The sequence below is a fragment of the Bos indicus genome, chromosome 3, assembly GCF_029378745.1.
Source record: "Bos indicus isolate NIAB-ARS_2022 breed Sahiwal x Tharparkar chromosome 3, NIAB-ARS_B.indTharparkar_mat_pri_1.0, whole genome shotgun sequence".
Taxonomy (NCBI): domain Eukaryota; kingdom Metazoa; phylum Chordata; class Mammalia; order Artiodactyla; family Bovidae; genus Bos; species Bos indicus.
In genome coordinates this window covers 57,047,714-57,065,227 of record NC_091762.1, presented here as the reverse complement: position 1 = coordinate 57,065,227, position 17,514 = coordinate 57,047,714, and the positions used below count along the sequence as shown (strand labels likewise).

The 17,514-nt window shown below is 41.0% G+C and overlaps 2 long non-coding RNA genes across 2 annotated transcripts in view; one reads left to right on the top strand and one right to left on the bottom strand.

Annotated features, from left to right (window-relative positions):
- LOC139182205 (uncharacterized) overlaps window positions 1-7,525 on the bottom strand; it is a 31,063-nt gene extending 23,538 nt beyond the window's left edge. Inside the window, exon 1 of the long non-coding RNA XR_011565817.1 lies at window positions 7,401-7,525. This is a non-coding gene — a long non-coding RNA (uncharacterized lncRNA). The remainder of the gene's footprint in view (window positions 1-7,400) is intronic.
- Window positions 1-17,514, top strand: part of LOC139182206 (uncharacterized) — a 55,610-nt gene that overhangs the window by 16,717 nt on the left and 21,379 nt on the right. The gene's annotated exons all lie outside the window — the stretch shown is intronic.

The following is a 17,514-nucleotide window of genomic DNA, read 5'->3' as shown; positions in this document are numbered from 1 at the left end:
AAAATAGCAGAATGAGAAAACCTGAGACATTTCCAGTGGTTTCTGAGAGGCCCAGGATTTGACTTGGCTGGCAGAACAATTCAAATTACTCAGGACTCCTCATTTGTGTCTAAAATTTGGGAAATGGTGCTGTCTCCATGGCTTTCCACTCCCTTAGCCTGCTTGATAATGGTTTCATCAGCCCCCTTTGTCAACCAATGCCATCTCTCCCCATCCTCCACCTCCAGTGTTTCCCAGATGACTACTTCCTTCATTTTTTCTTTCCTGCCCTTAGTTCATCTCTGTTTGGGTCACAGTAGCACTAGAAACTGGGGGAATTTCTCCCAAGGGGTATTGTGTACCAGTTTCAGCCTCTGTAAGTGTATGGCCATGCTGCTTAAAAAAATTTGTTTTCTTAGCATGGATTTATAAGGCTAAGATCCAAACCATTCAGAACTTTAAAGACACCATCATAAATATGAGGATTTGATACATACGTCTTTTAGAAAAGCAAGGGGGGCAGTGATAAACTGATTCCTTAATCATTTACTCTTAGACATCCTAAATCCCTTTTACATTTTAGTGAAAAGTTTATTTTCCATTTGGTAGCTTAATAAATGGTATTGTTGTATCCTGAATAATGATCACCACAATTCAAAAGCTGGGGGAATGAAAGCAATTGTCAGTCTACTTGTTTTGAATATCAGTTTTACTCTGGGTAAAACATAGACATGCTATCTGTTCAAGTCCTGATGGAGCTGCTCCCCTTCCTCAAGGGGTTATCACAGAGTATCAGAGGTCTCAATCTTTAAGACTATGGGCTGTAGAGTAATTAGGCTTCAGTGTCTTCAGGAGTGTTTTTTGTTTTTTTTTTTTCTTTTAGAAAATGTCTCTTTCCAGAGGCAGGGCTGAAGTATCTGTTGCTTCTGATGTTGCTGTCTTAGGCCAATTGGGAAGCGAAGTTTCAAACACAATGGCTCCTTTGAATTCCTTTGCAAGAGGCAGAACATTCCCAGCCTCAAGATTCCGGAAAAAAGCAAATCCCCTCCAACTTGAAGAAAGAGTCTTCCTCCTCCCTACCCTATGCCTCGACCTCTGAACCCAACCAAGTCCTGCAATTTCTTAGGAAATTGTTTGGTTTTGAAGCGTGGCATTTGAGGGTGAAAGGGGAGAGAGCTTATAGGAATTTGAACCCGTTTTCACAATTCCAGTTGGGATATTGGAGAAAATTTCTGCGACAATGAAACTGCCAATTACTTTATTAGATTTTCATTTCTAAAGCAGAACAAAGTATGTGCAGTCAGTCAATGACTCTGGCCAAAAAAATGTGCATGATTAGGTCACTAAAGAGTGTCACTTCCCTTAACTGAGGGGTTCCAAACACTGGCCTTGAATGAAAGTTCTAGTTTCAGTCTCAAAAGTATTCAAACATTTTTGGTATAATGATCTGAAAAGTCTGAGACTGGGGAAAAAAAAAATGAAGTGCTGAGTCATTGTCCTTTCCTTGGATGTTGGTTTTTCTAAGAAAAACAAATTAAAGTTGATCAATTTCTGAAGTTTTAGGCTAGTACAGTTTTGAAAGCAAGGCTGTTTTTATCAATACCTGACAGCAAAGCCAGATGGAACATAAATAAGAAATGTCTTCTGTGCGTTCTTCTCCTCTCTGCCCAGATCCTCTTTAGAATATAATTTAACTTAGAACATGTGTAGATTAGATCAGGGAAAATGTGGATGGGGACAGTAGATTGGAGTTTTTCTTGTGGTTTTTTGTTTACTTATTGGTTTTCCTACGAGCTGTTTTAGGGTTGGGGGAAGAGGCTGTGCATTTTGTAGATGGATTTGCATTCTGGGCCTTCTTTTATTATCTTTAAAATTAGATTCTTCTTAGTTATTCAAGATTACATTATCCCATTTGCAGACTATCTGGGAGTTTTGTTTCTTCCCTTTCGTCTCTCCTATTGCCTCTGTTTTGACAATTTCCTCACTCTGCTGACATCCACAAAATTGACCATAAAAGGAGAAGGGAAACATCCAGTCAGTTTTGTTTGTTAATTGCTCTGGTACAATTTGTTCGGAAAGAAACTAAAACACAGACTGAACTGGAGTTTGAAGATTATCTGTGCATTGAATCTTTCCATTCTTTCTTTAGGCCTCATTTGTACAGATAATCGAGGGCTGGCAGAACTTCAGAGAAGTATCTCTTGAAGGAGATCAAACACTTCTCAAAATCCAACTCCCTCTGAAATGGCAAGTTTTTTCATTCTCATGGGAAAGTCATTGCCTAGAGAAGCAAATGGACAGAGGTGCTGAGAGAGAGAGCATTCCTCTGGTCTCATCCACCCTCTGATGAGACAGATGCAATAAAGCCTGACTAGGCTGGTGATTGGTCCTGGCCTAAACCTGTGCATAATGTGTGCGCATATGCTTGCACTCTTGTGTAATATTTGAATCTACCTCGAGGCTGGATGCCAGGACAGAGACATGGAGGTCAATGTCTGTGAGCTGCAGCTTTCTCCTTCAGAGCGAGAGCTGTCTCCAAGTCAGGGTCCCTGACTCTCCCCTCTTGAGTTCAGGGGCTGCTCTTCCAACTGACCACCCAGTGGTGTGGAACTAATGATATTAACTCTTCGGCATCAGCACTTGCGAGTTTTCTCCACTAATTGGTAATGCAAAACCCATTAGTGATTAGTGTAGGGACACCTCGGAGTCTAGATGTCAGAAGGTTAATGAAAAATTGAGTACAGTAATGGCCCAGTACCCTCCCGGGATTAATCCAGAGGATATGAAAACCCACGATGCTCAAGTTCCTTATATAAAATGTTATAATATTTGCTTATAACCTATACATACTCGAGTATACATTAAATCATCTCTAGATTATTTGTAACATCTAATGCAATGTAAATGCTATGTGAATTGTTGCCTGCAGGAGGCAAATTCAAGTTTTGCTTTTTGGAACTTTCTGAAATTCTTTTTTCAGAATTTTTTTGATCTGAGGTTGGTTGAGTTTGCTGATACGAAATATGTAGATGTAAAGGAATGACTGCACTGTATTTTGCTGGGGGGATTAAAGTTTTTCAGGTGGGTGGTATCTTTTTCTCCTTTTTGCCAGCAACTAAGATTGAACATTAAGCTATTGGCCTCCAGGAGCTGGCCGTAAGTCTGATTGGGTTATCTGGAAGATCAGAAAATTTTTGTCACCAAATACAAACAAACACCATCTAGAACTATCCTTCACTGTTTAGAAATGGAGATGGCTCCCATGGGTCACATAAAAAGTAAATTTAATTGCCCAATAATTGCAAGAGTTTTGTCTGCAAATATATTTGTTAATTAAATTTTTTTTTCCATATTTAGGATCCTGGAAATGAATAAGAGGGAAATTTATTGGAGAACTTTATTTGGACTGGAGGACCCATTTGTGCAAGTGCATTCCTTATTAATAGGTCTTTGTTCTTGCTGTAACCCTCAGCCAGGTATTTTGAGAGGCATTCTCATTTTCTTCTAAGTCATATCAGCATAGTAATCACTTGGCTGAAAACCAGCTGCCATTTGCATGTTTAATAAAAATATAACACCAATACCATATTCAAAACTATTTTTCCTTTTAGACTAAGACTTCAAGATAACCTAGTTCCCTATATCTACCATAAATGCTGTTTACCGTGGGTTTGTCTTTAAAATAGGGAGATAATCCTAAAACAGTTTGATTACTCTTTCCTTACCCTATCAGTCACAAACCATCTCTCTTAATTATAGTGTAAGGATATTTACATAACCAGGGGGAGGGTCCTATAACCACATTTCTATTATGCTTGGCACTTGTGTGAAAGGATATTATATTCATGTGCATTAGAGATTGCTTATAAAAGATCAAGACAATAATAGCCGATCAGACGATAAAGGTCTCTTTTCTCCTCCCAGACAGGCTGTCTCTGGCAGAAGAATACACTTCATCAAAAGTGTCTGCAGGTTGTCAAACTCAGGGAGGTTTGGGGACCCTCTGAGGCTGTCATGGTCAACAAGAAGATTTTCTGTCGGGCTTTGCCATCACTCACCCCGAGGAAATAATCACTCACTACATTCTGCATGTTCTCATGATAGAGCTCTCCATTTGAGAGAAAAGAGCCATTTTATCAAAGGACAATATAGCCCTTCTCTGGGTCCACGTAGCTTCCATTATCAGACCATAATAAATCATATTTATGTTCTCAGTTAATAAGACTGATTACAACGCAGGTTTCAGATGTGGGAAAAGCAAAGCAGGTTGAAAAGATGTTTTAATGAAAATATGATAAGAAAACAGCTTCTTGTGAACATTCAGTGCTATTATTTGTAATGATTACAGACAATTTTTGATGCATCTTTAGCAATGGTTTAAGCTGCATAAATTGGCTCACTGGTAGATAAGTAAAAATAATAAGGAAAAAAAATCGTGAAATCATCTTATGTTGTCTAGAATCATTATGTACATAACAAGTATAAAATGAGTCTAATGTATATGCTGGGGATGGAGGGAAAACAGATTGCTCAGGAAAAGCATGGTTTGGGTATTATTCAAAATGATTTAGAAATTTTTTCCTCATCTTACTTATTAAAGGTGTGTGTGCTCTGAAATTTGGGGGTGCCAGATATTAATTTCATCTTGTTAATGAATCAACTCTACCTCTTTTATTCAGTCTCAACGTTGTTTTCCCCTTTCTTCCTTTTTTTCCCCTCCATGGAGCTCAGTACAGAGACATGTATTTCCTACCCAGTGTTTGGGCACAATTGCCATTAGTGCTAAGTGCCTATTGGGAGGAAAACAGACCCCAAAGTTTAATATTGAAAGGTACCTTATTAAAAAGCTCTGGACATTTTTACCTTCAATGAGTTCAATTACACTGAAGTACCAACTTTCTAAATTAGTACAAAAAAGAAAAAAATCAGATAAAATATTGAAATAGATTTAGTCATTAACTGTGTAATACAGAAAAATATCAATAGCTGAGGACTTATTTGTTCCTACTAATTTACCAGTTTGGTAGTATAACAAATAATTCCAGGTTAGCTCCCAGCACTTAGAGCACTTCTTTCCACTGTCTGTTCACAGCTTTGATGAGAATTTTGTTAGCCTTGGCTTTTGGGTTAATAAAAAGACAATGAGGCTTCTTACATCCACTGTTACTCTGAAAAGTGATATTCTGAAACCTCTGATGAGCCAACTAAGCACCATGGATTTATCAAGTGGTTGGGGCATCTTCTTTATTTGTGGGTAGAGGGAATTGGCAGGCCTCATGTGGTACACATTGGTGAGTCTTTTAAAATAGCCATTGTTATGAACCACGAAAGCGAACATCCTCCATAATGAAGCTGTCATGGCTAGAACTGCTGGGAAAGGCCTAATATTGATGGCACTACAGACTCTTTTTACTAAAAGCAAACTTAACAGAGTCTCTATTTTATTCAGAGATGCTTGGATTGTATTTTTTCTAAGCCAGTTCACACTAATGTTAGATATTGTGAAAGTTGATAATGTCAACGAAGTCTAAGAGATTAATTTCCCAAGGCATGAGAAAAACTCACAGGGAAAAATGTATGATTTTAATTGGTACAGGTGGGCGCATACACTTGTAGATGTAAATGTGTGCCTAGGCAGGGGTCCTGTGTTTTCCTAAAATACTGCTCTGTTTCTTGAAATTAAAAACCTATTGAAATTCTGTCCCCTCCCCCTAGATCATGACTTTCTTTGTTGGCAATTTCTCTTTGCTCTATTCTAACCTGAATGGAAGAGGGGAGAGTCATAGGTCCCATGTCAGTCACATTGTCTGACTTCCACAGAAATAACTGCCAAGACTTCTGCTGCATCTTCTTTGGTTTTCACCTTCACTTCTTTTTTCTTTTCATAGGTTGACCAAAAAATATTGCCTGCAAGAGAATTCTGTAATGCCACCATATATCTAGTATCTATGAAGCGTTTTGTTTTAGCGTTACTGGACTTAACCACAAAAGACACTTGACATTGATAAAGAATCTGTCAAGTCTACCCTGATCAGTGCACTGAAATCGCTCATGACAGGGAAGACACCAAACCCCCAAAGCAGTGGTAGATTAGGAGAAAAATGGTTAGAAACTTCGTGGTTGTGAATCCATTTCACGTTGGACCGTACCCTGAGCCAAATGTGTTTTACTTGTCACAGTCCATTAGCATGTGTGAAACAGTTGGGGAAATGGCCATATGATTAGACAGAAGGAAACCTGGATTCTTCATACTGGGAGTTGTTACCACTGAATAATGTCTATGCAAGAGAAATTGGTTTAGATTCTGTTAATTTCTTGTGTGATAGAAAATAAAGGGCATTTGTGAATAGAATCTCCATAAGTTGACCACAAACAGTCCCTCTCCTAATTTTTAACATTTTTTAAAAGAAGGCTTGCTGAAATCTACATTTTTATGGGCAAGAAGTTTCATTGATATTTCACCCTTAAAATTCCATCCTCAGTTTCCCTATTAGAACCTGTAGATAACGTTTTTTTCCCAGGGCACAAACAACCTATACGTGGCCAAGGAAAGATAAAACAAAACAGCAAAACAGGACTGGCTTGAGAGGATGATTTACATCTGGTGTAGCTCTTATATTGTACAGTAAAAAACAAAACAAAACAAAAAAAAACCAACTTTTTTTTTTTCTTTAAAGAGGGAATGTCAGTGAAAAGATGACTTTAAGGATGAAAAGATACAAACGACTCAGATACAAAGGAAATTCCCAGAAACGCTTAAAACACCACAACCACAGCACTGTAAGGAAAAGACAGAGTGGGGCAGGATTTTCCCCTTGGGAGCAATCTCTTGAAAACCCACATAGAATGAAAGAAAATCTATTATGGGAAAGAAAGATAGCTTTCTTGAATGTTGCCTGTAAAATCCCATATCTAAGGGTGTTACAGTTCCTTAGGACAGAATCTTGTCCTGAACAAGACTGGGGAATTATCAAATGTTGACTGTTAAATATTTTCATTTCATACTGTATTTATTTCTCTGGAATGATGAATATGCAGATTTGAAATTGAATTTCTTTGTTCCCAAGAGAACGATGGAGCCAAGTTCTTGACAATGTCTAGCGTTTACAGATGGGCCCTCTGATGGGATGAGTCATTGCACAGTTAATGGCCAGTGTGTCAAGTACGACCTCATCACCTCCCACACCGCGGAGGAGGACCATTTGGATTGGGGACTGCTATGACTCTGCTGATGGTCCCCGGGCATTGTGCAAAACTTTGACCTGATTTCACTCTTGTGGATAACTTTCCCCAGTCCCTGGTCCAGCAAGTAGATGTTATTTCCAGTAAGAGGAAAGGATGAGGATCAAAGGGTAAGCCAAAGAGGTCTATGCCCCTGGACAGATCAGCATGGCAGGCAGTAATTAATATAAAACACCCACCTGTGTCTTTTTTTCTGGTGCTTGTTTAGCTTGTCTGGCCCCCAAAACTCCGTAGTTGCTCCAAGAATTCAAGGCAGTCCTCCCTTGTGACCACACAGAATGTGTTTGCCGTGCTGAAGGCCAGGCCAGGACTAATTTTGAAAAGCAAATCTGGGAAACAGCTTAATTTCAATTCCCTTGAGATTTTTCTGGGACAAAGTTAGAAAGGAAGAGAAGCTGAACAAAATAGCAGTTAGAGGCAGAGGTTACTTTGAGCAAAAGTCTCCTACATTTTCTTTAACCCCCAAATTTTACACCACAAAGGCAGTTTAATGGATATTCAGTAAATGCTGGTTTTTGATGCCACACTACAGTCCCTGTGATGCTGGCATGAACTGTAGGATCTTTATTTAAAGTGCCCTCTTGAACACCCAGAAAGAAAGGCATAACCAGACGTACATACATGACCTATGGTTCTCAGCTCCACGTGTGTTTACTGAGCACCTACTGTGTGTCAGGTGTGGTGACTCACAGACTACCTAGGGCTCTCCTAGGGCAGTGTTCTTCTTACTCCAGCACATACTGCTTCCTTGGTGTGACTGAAAGAGTTGGTGACCTGAAGTCAGGAACTCCTGATTTTGCAGGTCTCAAATCAAAAACAGTCATTTTAGCAGAAACTCTAAGATATAAATATAAACGAAAAACGTGCTTATTTTTTCTAGAGGCATTGCTATGGAGTCATGTCTACTGTAGGAACAGGGGCTTTGGAGTTCTGGCATAACCATGGCCCCATTCCATTCCTTTCCAGTTAGTTTGCCCAAAGGCAAGCTACTTAATTTCTCAAAATCTCATTTTCTTTTTTTCTAAGTTTTCTTTCTGTCTTTTTTTTTTTTTTGGATGTAGATCATTTTTTGAAGTCTTTATTGAATTTGTTATAATAGTTTGTATATAATTTGTTATAATAGCTTCTTTTTGTTTGTTTGTTTGTTTGGTCATTTGGCCTCAAAGCATGTGGGAATCTTAGCTTCCTGACCAGCGATCAAACGCACACCCCCTGCATTAGAAGGTGAAGTCTTAACCACTGGACCACCATAGAAGCCTCTAGATCTCAATTTCTTCACCTGTAAAATGGGAATGATAATATTTCTTAGCATTGTTGTGAGGATTAAATGCACATGAACAGTTGGCACAGACAAAGCCAGATTAAGAGCTGGGGCTTGAAGGCAGCTTCCTAGGCTGGGTGGGGAATCAGTGTTTAAGGGAATGCCAAACACCTGCAGAATAAATGATGAACATGATGCCAGGAACTCCGCTTTCTACCCATGTTCCTGACATACCCACAAGATGGAACTGGTTCTGTCCTTCCAGAATAGACAGTCCCCTTCAAAGGAAAAAAAATATATATTCCTTTTGGCCAGTTTCCTTTGGCTGGATGTGGGTTTCACGCTGCCACCAATCACCCTGGGACCAGCAATGGTAGCCGCCTGAAAATCTGAAATCAAATATTGCAGGCCTGTGGTTGTATACTGGAAAACTAGGCTATTATCTAAATTAGAATCCTGATACCAGGTTTCTCAAGCAGTTGTTTGACTTAGAGAATTATAAGAGAAAACAAGAACAAAAATATGGAACACATTCTATCAACACGCAAGTCAGAGAAATTAGATTTTAAAGCAAAATTTGAATAAGATTTTACAACTCTATCAATATGTTATCTCTATGCTTTGAAAGGAGCACTATTCAGTTATGAAAGTAAAATAACTGAAATGGAAGGCAATTCTAATTAAGTTAAAATGTTTCACTGCATGAGATAATTCTCTTGTTTTTAACAGCAAGAGAGACGTGTATGAATTATATTAGTGGAAAATCAGTTTTTCTCATCCTCAGCAAATGACTCCTGGTCAATAGGACACTGGCTTGTAGGGTCACCAAACTGAGTCTACGCAGGCTTCCCGTGTTCCGTCTGTCCTGAGCACAGAGCCCAGAACATAGAAACCCTCACATAACATTTGCCATGGCTTTTTTAAAAGTATCTGATTATGAATTCCTGAGAAAATGTTGAGTCAGTGCCTTCAGGACTTTAGACTGTGATGCAAGACAAGGGAAGAGGTTGAGCTGTTGGAAGTGACTCTTGGGACTCCTTGGCTGGTCTGACCTCAGCATCTCCCCTGTCTTCTTTCCTCCATTCCTCTTTGCATCTTTCTTTTGCTTCTCCTTTCACATCTCATGCTTGTGCCCATCTGCACACGTCAAACATCTGGCACCATTTTTGGTGTGTGGTCCTCCCCGAGCTAGATCTCTGCTCCCTTCCTTTTCTACCTTCTTCCATCCACAAGGGGTGCTCCTCCATCCTGTTACTGAACATTCCAGAGGTTGAGCTGCACTCTCTGAGTTTCCACAGGAGGCCTCTTGACTATGGTTTTGTTCGGCTATTTCATACAAGGGAAATGAGGGCTGGGGGCAACCTGGGGAGCAGGAGGAGGGGGTTCCAGATCCATGTTTGTCTTCACCGGCTGGATCTCAGCATGGCTGTGAGGATTACACACATATCATAAGCAGATTTTCTGGGCATTGGAACCTCCAGGGGCTGCTCAAGGGAGCTGGAGTATTCAAACATTCCTAAAGGAGTAAGAAACTTTTTACAAATATGATTTTATGTGGAATGGCAGTATGCAGAACAGATAAAGCAGGAGATGCTATCGAAGCTTTGTGGAGACCAGGAGGTCCATGCCTGCCTGCTCAGTCTCTCATGCCTCCTCCTGCCCCATTCTCCATCTCCCTCCCCCAGCCTGGTTGTGGTCTTCTAGGAACTTACTAGAAAGTCTGTGGGTAGATGGTCTCTCAGATCCACCTCCGATCCCAAGTCACTCCAATAGTAGTAAGCTCCTGAGGGCAGGCAGTGAGTCTTATTTCTTCAAATTTCTACTCTCACATCTTCCCCTTAATGCTCAGTAAGATGCTAGACATATGTAAGCAGTTTGTGTTTATTTACTCCAGTTTGTATTTATTCATTCCATACTAGAACATAGTTAGAAAGGTATTGCTGTGTGCTCATAGTATCTCAGAGCTGGTCTAGGGTCCTAACTAGGAAATGATAAAAACAGTGGTGCAATTTCTTAATCACACTCCACCTTTCAATCCTGGGTATTTGGAGCATTTAAATGGGTCAGAGATGTCTGTTGGGATGGTTCTTGGCTCCCAGCTTTCTCTTCTCCAGGACTGGCACCAACAAGGGTTCCTGTGGCTTTTGATCTTATCTCCTTCCCCAGTTCTCACTATGATTTATTGGCCTGGGGGTGGACACTGACCCAACCCAGGACAATCAGAATCTTCATCTGGGGTTTTCTAAGTTGGATTCAAGGGAAGATAGTGTACCTCCATCTGATGGAGGCAACCTTTGGGTGCTGGACTCAGGAGCTTTTTGAGCTGTGCTCTGCATCATGTGAAGGTGGTCAGTCTGTGAAAGAGAATGAGCCTCCCTTGTCAAGGAATCACAAAGCCACGTGGCATTCAATCCCAACTTCAAGTTGTTTCTGCATCTCTGCCCTTGTATTTGATTATGGTCCAATATCTTTGTTCAACTCTGTTACTTTCAACCAAGAAAATCCTAATACCAGCACCTTTCCTTTCATATTAAGTTTGTTTTTCAAGATGTTATATGTTAAGGAGATCCCACATCCTCTCCCTCTGTGCCTCTGCTTGAAACCCAGAGCTCAGCCTGATCATCCTCCGTGCCCAGGCTGCCATCTCTAGAGGAGGTCCTCGTGGACTGGGCTGGTTATGGGTGGCTGTTTCCTGCGGGACTGGTTGACGCCTTTCCTTTGGATCAGCATGCTGTGCTCTAGTAGCTGCTGGTGGTTCTTAGGAAACTGTATGGTCAGTCATCATCTGTCATTCTCTTAGGATCTAACCTCCTTGAGGGCAGGCACAGGGTCCAGTCATTTTCTCCATTCCCAATGCCGAGAACAACACCTGGGGGCACTCAATTTCACTTTTCATTTGTTTACAGCAATATATATGCCTTGTCAATAGTATAGTCAGATTTTACTTTTTCCTCTCGCTTTTCTTCTTTGAGGGGTTTGTACTTTTGATCACTGAGGCTAGAATATCTCCTTACAGTCACTGAGAGTAGAATTGCCTTTCCCAAGGGGTGAGGGGATCCCTTGGGAGTCTCCCTTAGACCCCTGAAAAGCCTTTGAAATATCTTTGAGAAAGTTGTTTCTCTCCAAAGGGTAAGTGGAAGGTACCCAACTCAGATTATAAGGAAGAGTGAATAGCTCCAACATCTAGGTGAGGGAGTAGAATATTTTGGCTGTTAAGGGTTTAAGAGAAAAGACAAAGCAACTGAACTCCAAAGGTAGAGCCCTAGAGGGAAGGAGGAAGGTGACTTGGTCTCTGAGGTTATAGACACTGGAAACAAGACCAGCTCCAGGCCTCTTAGGCTAATGAGTGCTAAGGGACACGTGGGAAGGGCTGGGTGGGGGTCGATGCAAGTGGGCACATGGACGTGGGAGATGCTGTGGTCAGCACTGAGGAATGCACCGTCCTCCCTCAGAGAAGCCTGCAGAAATCTGGATCTGCGAGGCAGTGTTCCCTGGGGACCAGAACCATCTGCAGACTAAACAGGACTGACTCTGTATTGCTGGGAGAAGCCGAGGAGTGGTGGCCTGAGCAGGCTTCTGCATCCTTCAGGTTAGGCTACGTGGAAATCTAGGATTGCTGGAGAGCGTGTCAGGGAGCGGAGTGGAGAGAGAAAATCTGGAAAGGCCAGCTGATTGAGAACCTCCAACAATTAATCAGAAAACATAACAGTACCCTCACCAGATATTATGTCCCAGTTTTGAAAGGCAGACGATACTGCCTACATGCTGAATAAACACACATGATGTTTGGGTCAACTCTCTTGGGCTGTATTACAAAATTTCAATGTGTCAGAAGGTCCCCGCTGGGTTACTACATGTTTATGTGAGTTTTACTCCTCATGACAGTCCTGTGAGGATGAACAGGACTGTGAGCACTATCTCTGCTGTAAAGATGAGGAAACTACTGCTCAGAGAGATGGAGTGACTCACCATTGTGAAAAGGACGGTTCTTGGCTGCGTTCTTCCCTCTCCTCTCCATGCATCTCCTTCACCATGTGTAGGTGGAGGAGTGGAGCCAGAGCTGGTCCTTGTCAAGAGACCTGGCTTCAGGTTCCAGCTCCTCCACCAGGGAGCTGGGTACCACTGGGCAAACCTCCTTAAGGGTTTCTCTGGGCTTTTCTCCCCTCATTTGGGAGGATGAGACAGTTGCCTCAAAGGCCCTTCTAGTGTGACCATCTCTTGGATTTGGGGTACAAAGAGAAGAGCCAGCCCCTGTGTGGGGTTGAGGGGAAGACCTCTGGTATTCTCCAATGTCTTGCTCTCCTTCATTTTTTTTCCAATAAACTTTTAATTTTGCAGTAGTTTTACAGAATTTTGCCAAGATAGTACAGATAGTTCCCATATGTCTCACGGCCAGTTTCTTCTATTATTAACACTCCACTTTAGTATAGTGCATTTGTAGCAGTTAATAAACCAATACTGATACATTATTATTAACTGAAGTCCATAATTCATTCAGATCTTCTCAGTTTTTCCCAAATCCCAATCCCCCCACCCTTTCCTTTTGATTTTATTCAATAGAATCCCATCCAGGATACCACATTACATTTAGTCCTTATGTCTCCTTAAACTCTTCTTGTCTGTAATGGTTTCTCAGACTTTCCTTATTTTGATGACCTTGACAGTTTTTAGGCGTACTGGTCAGGTATTTTGTAGAATGTCTCTCAGTTGGGATTTGCCTGGTGTTTTCTCATGATTAGATTGAAGTAATATGTTTTGGGGAAGACCACAGAGGTAAAGTGCTGTTCTTATCACATCACATCAAGGGTACATACTATCAACATGATTTATCACTGTTGATGTTAACCTTGATTACCTGGCTTAAGGTAGGATTTGTCAGGTTTCTCCACTGCAGAGTTACTCTTTCTTTTCTCCTTTTTCATAGCATACTGTGCAAGAGTAACCCACACTCCAGGAGTAGAGAATTATATTCTACCTCTCAATAACAGAGTATCTAAGTGAATTGTTTGGAAATGTTTGTATGTTTTGTCTACTCTCCCCTATTTATTTATTCAACTATCTACTTATATCATTATGGATTCATGGATATTTGTTTTATATTTTGTGTTACCATTTAACACTACTTCATTATTTTTTTTTCTTCTTTGCTTTATTGTAATAACCCCTACCCCACCCCCAGTTTTTTGCTGGTAAAAGGCCATCATGAAGAAGACTACATTTCTTATTCATGGGAGGGATAGATTGGGAGTTAGGGATTGACAGGTACATGCTGCTAGATAGACACATGTATCTATCTTTAAAATAGATAACCAACAAGGAGCTACTGTAAATAAATAAATAAATAAGACTGTATTTCCCAAAGTCCCTTGCAGCTAGTTATGATTATATAATTAAATTCTAGGAGAAGGAAATGGCAACCCACACTAGTATTCTTGTTTGAGAAATCCCAAGGACAAAGGAACTTGGTGAACTATAGCCCATTGGGGTCACAAGAAACATACATGACTTAGTGACTAAGACCAAACCAATTAAATTTTAACTAATGAGATGTAAGCAGGAGTGATAAGTACAACTTTTTCTTTTTTTTTTTTTCTGTGTTTGCTGGAATGTGACATTAAGGCTAAAGCTGGAGTAGCCCATTCTGGCCAAGAAGGTGACTTTGGCAATGGAGACCATACATGGTGGTGCAATAAGATAGGGGCCTTGGTCCCTGACACTGAGGAGCTCCATAGAAAAATCCACAGTGAATTTCTCACAGTCTGATGTGACTTCTTGAATGTTACCTGGGGTAGAAAAGCATTTCTATCTTCTTTAAGCCTCACAGTTTTAGGTTTTCTGCTGCTCCCAGAAGAACATAACCCTGACTTACACAGAATACATGAACATGTGTACTTTATAAATGTGTGTGTGTGTGTATATATATATATATATATATATATATATGTAAGGGGTGGCTCAAGGATATAAAATTGAATTTAAAAAAATGCCAGAATCCTCTATTTAGTTTACTAAAGAGGAGGACTTTTATTATATTATTATCATTCTTAATTTTAGTAAGGATAGGTACCTACTACCATGGCTAGTAGGGTGTGTCTGCTAGCTGTTTGATTCTCTGACTTTCTTTGTTTTAGGAAATTCACTAAGATTGACTCTTGAGTCACAAATAAAGGCAAGTTCCACCCATTCTTTTTGGAGTAAACTATGAGGATGTGTGGAATGTCTGCAGAGGATGCAGAGGGTTCTGTTTAGTAATTTAAATTGGATGAGTCTTTTGCTAGCTTTAAAAAAAAGGAAAGATTTTCCAAAAAAGATTTATTTAGAGAAATGTCAGGTGTTTCCTGACATGGGGTTGAGATTGAAAAGTTAAGACTCTGAGAAATTGACTGTGGATTTTTCCTTTTGTCCTGCCTGGCCATGAGTTTTCTCCTTGCTGTATGTTGGCAGGTTGAGGGGACAGACAGTACCCCTGCTTGGGTGGCACTGCTGGAGGAGGTTGAATGGGCTGTGCAGGAGGCTATGTGGAGTACATAGCTTGGAAGCTGGGGAAGAAGTTGTGTGAGAGTAACTTGAGACTGAGGGCCATTGGTTTTAGGGCAGGGAGAGTGAGGCTGCCGTAGCTTAACATCAAGTTTAGAAAATCTATGTGGTCGTGCAACACAAAGTCAAGAAATGATGATGACAAACATCAGCTGCAAATAAAATGTTCCCCTTATGAACTTGGGCCCATGGGGTTCAGTTAGAACAGTGTCAAAAAGAAATTCAACCCATCAAGAAAAGGAGGATTATCTGATTAGCCCAACTTCTTTACTCAAAGCTCAAAAATCAAAAGGTTTGATTTTAAATGTCAAATCTTTACTTTCGTGGGCTACAAAATCACCGAGGGCAGTGACTGCAGCCACTGAAATTATGCTTGCTCCTTGGAAGAAAAGCCATGACAACCAGAGACAGCATATTAAAAAGCAGAGACATCACTTTGCCGACAAAGGTCCTTATAGTCAAAGCTATGGTTTTTCTAGTAGTCTTGTACGGATGTTAGAGGTGGATCATAAAAAAGGCTGAGTGCCCAAGAATTGATGCATTTGAAGTGTGGTGCTGGAGAAGAATCTTGAGAGTCCCTTGGACAGCAAGGAGGTCAAACCAGTCAATCCTAAAGGAAATCAACCCTGAATATTCATTGGAAGGACTGGTGCTGGAACTGAAGCTCCAATCCTTTGGCCACCTGATGGGAACAGCCAGCTCATTGGAAAAGACCCCAATACTGGGAAGGATTGAGGGCAAGAGGAGAAGGGTGAGATGGTTGGATGGCATCACCGACTCAACAGATATGAGTTTGCGCAAACTCCGGGAGATAGAGAAGGATAGGGAAGCAGGTCCATGGGGTCCCAAAGAGCTGGACATGACTGAGCAACTGAACAACAGCAACAACAACAAAAACCATGAATAAGACTCAGAGAAGAATGTAACATCCCTTCCTCTCTTGCTTATTTCCATTATAGCCCATGGCTGTTCCAGAAGCCCTTCTCCATAGGTCCTGGAAAGCTCTCTACATCTCAGACCCACATTCAATTTTCTCTTCCTTTCTCCCTCCCCTCATCTCTTCCTATACTATGTTAAGTTGACCTAACCTATGTAGAGCGAGACTCTTTTCAAGAAGGTGATGCAGATGAAAAATTAGGGTGGAAGTCACAGGGCTCTGTTGTTGAAGCTGTATGATGTGGCAGATTGCTGTCTATCCACCCGATTTTATTAGGGGAAGAGACAATGTGAACACTAGGGTGTAAACTCTTTTCAAATTAAAAGCTCCATGACGGCAAGGATTTTTGTCTTCTATTCACTGTTCTATCCCAAGTGCCTAGAATAATATCTGACATAAACAAGGCACACAGTCAATATTTTTTAAATAAATGTACCCAGACTATGCTTTTCCAGATTTCCTTGTAGCTAGGAGTGGCCATGCGCCAGTTCTGGCCAATGACATAAGAGGAAGTCTGATATGAGTTGCTAAGGATATTTTTATTTCCCTGGTTAATCTTCTAATATAGCTGGCATGGCTCCTTCATTTTTCTTCCTGTCTTGAATGAGAGTGTGATGTCTGGATCTACAGCAGCCACCTCTGACCAGGAAATCACAGGCACAAGAGAAAATCCATTAGAAGCACAAAGCCACTGATGTTAATATCTACAAATTACAGAGCCAACACCAGAAGCAGCCTATCTCTAGACCTCTTGTTACATGAGAAAATGAGCCTTTTTTTTAATTGAAGCTACTGTTAGTCAGGTTTTCTGTAACTTGCAGTCTGACTTGATCATAACTAAGGGAAGAAGCAGAAAAACTATAAATATTCTCATAATGACAATTTCTGTTTCAAATCATATATAGGCTATTATGGGCTTCCCAGGTGGTGATGCTAGTGGTAAAGAACCCACTTGCTAATGCAGGAGACGTAAGAGACATGGGTTCGATCCCTGGGTCAGAAAGATCCCCTGGAGGAGGGCATGGCAACCTACTCCAGTATTCTTGCCTGGAAAATCCCATGGACAGAGGGCCCTGGCGGGCTACAGTCCATAGGGTGGCAAAGAGTCAGACACGACTGAAATGATGTCGCTCAGTTGTGTTCAGCTCTTTGTGACCCCATGAATATATAGTCCATGGAATTCTCCAGGCCAGAATATTGGGGTCAGTAGCCTTTCCCTTCCCCAGGGGATCTTCCCAAGCCAGGGATCGAACCTAGGTCTCCCACATTGCAGGTGGATTCTTTACCAGCTGGGCCACAAGGGAAGCCCTAGAATACTGGAGCAGGTAGCCTATCCATTCTCCAGTGATCTTCCCAACCCAAGAATCGAACCGGGATCTCCTGCATTGCAGGCGGATTCTTTACCAACTGAACTATCAGAGAAGCCAGAAGCAATTTAACAGACACACATATGCTATCATGGGTCATTTTCTTCTGCCTAATGTGGGACGCTCACAACAAATGTTGACAAGATAAAGAGTCAGATTTTTCCAACTCAGGAAAAGCTTTTGCTTGTAGG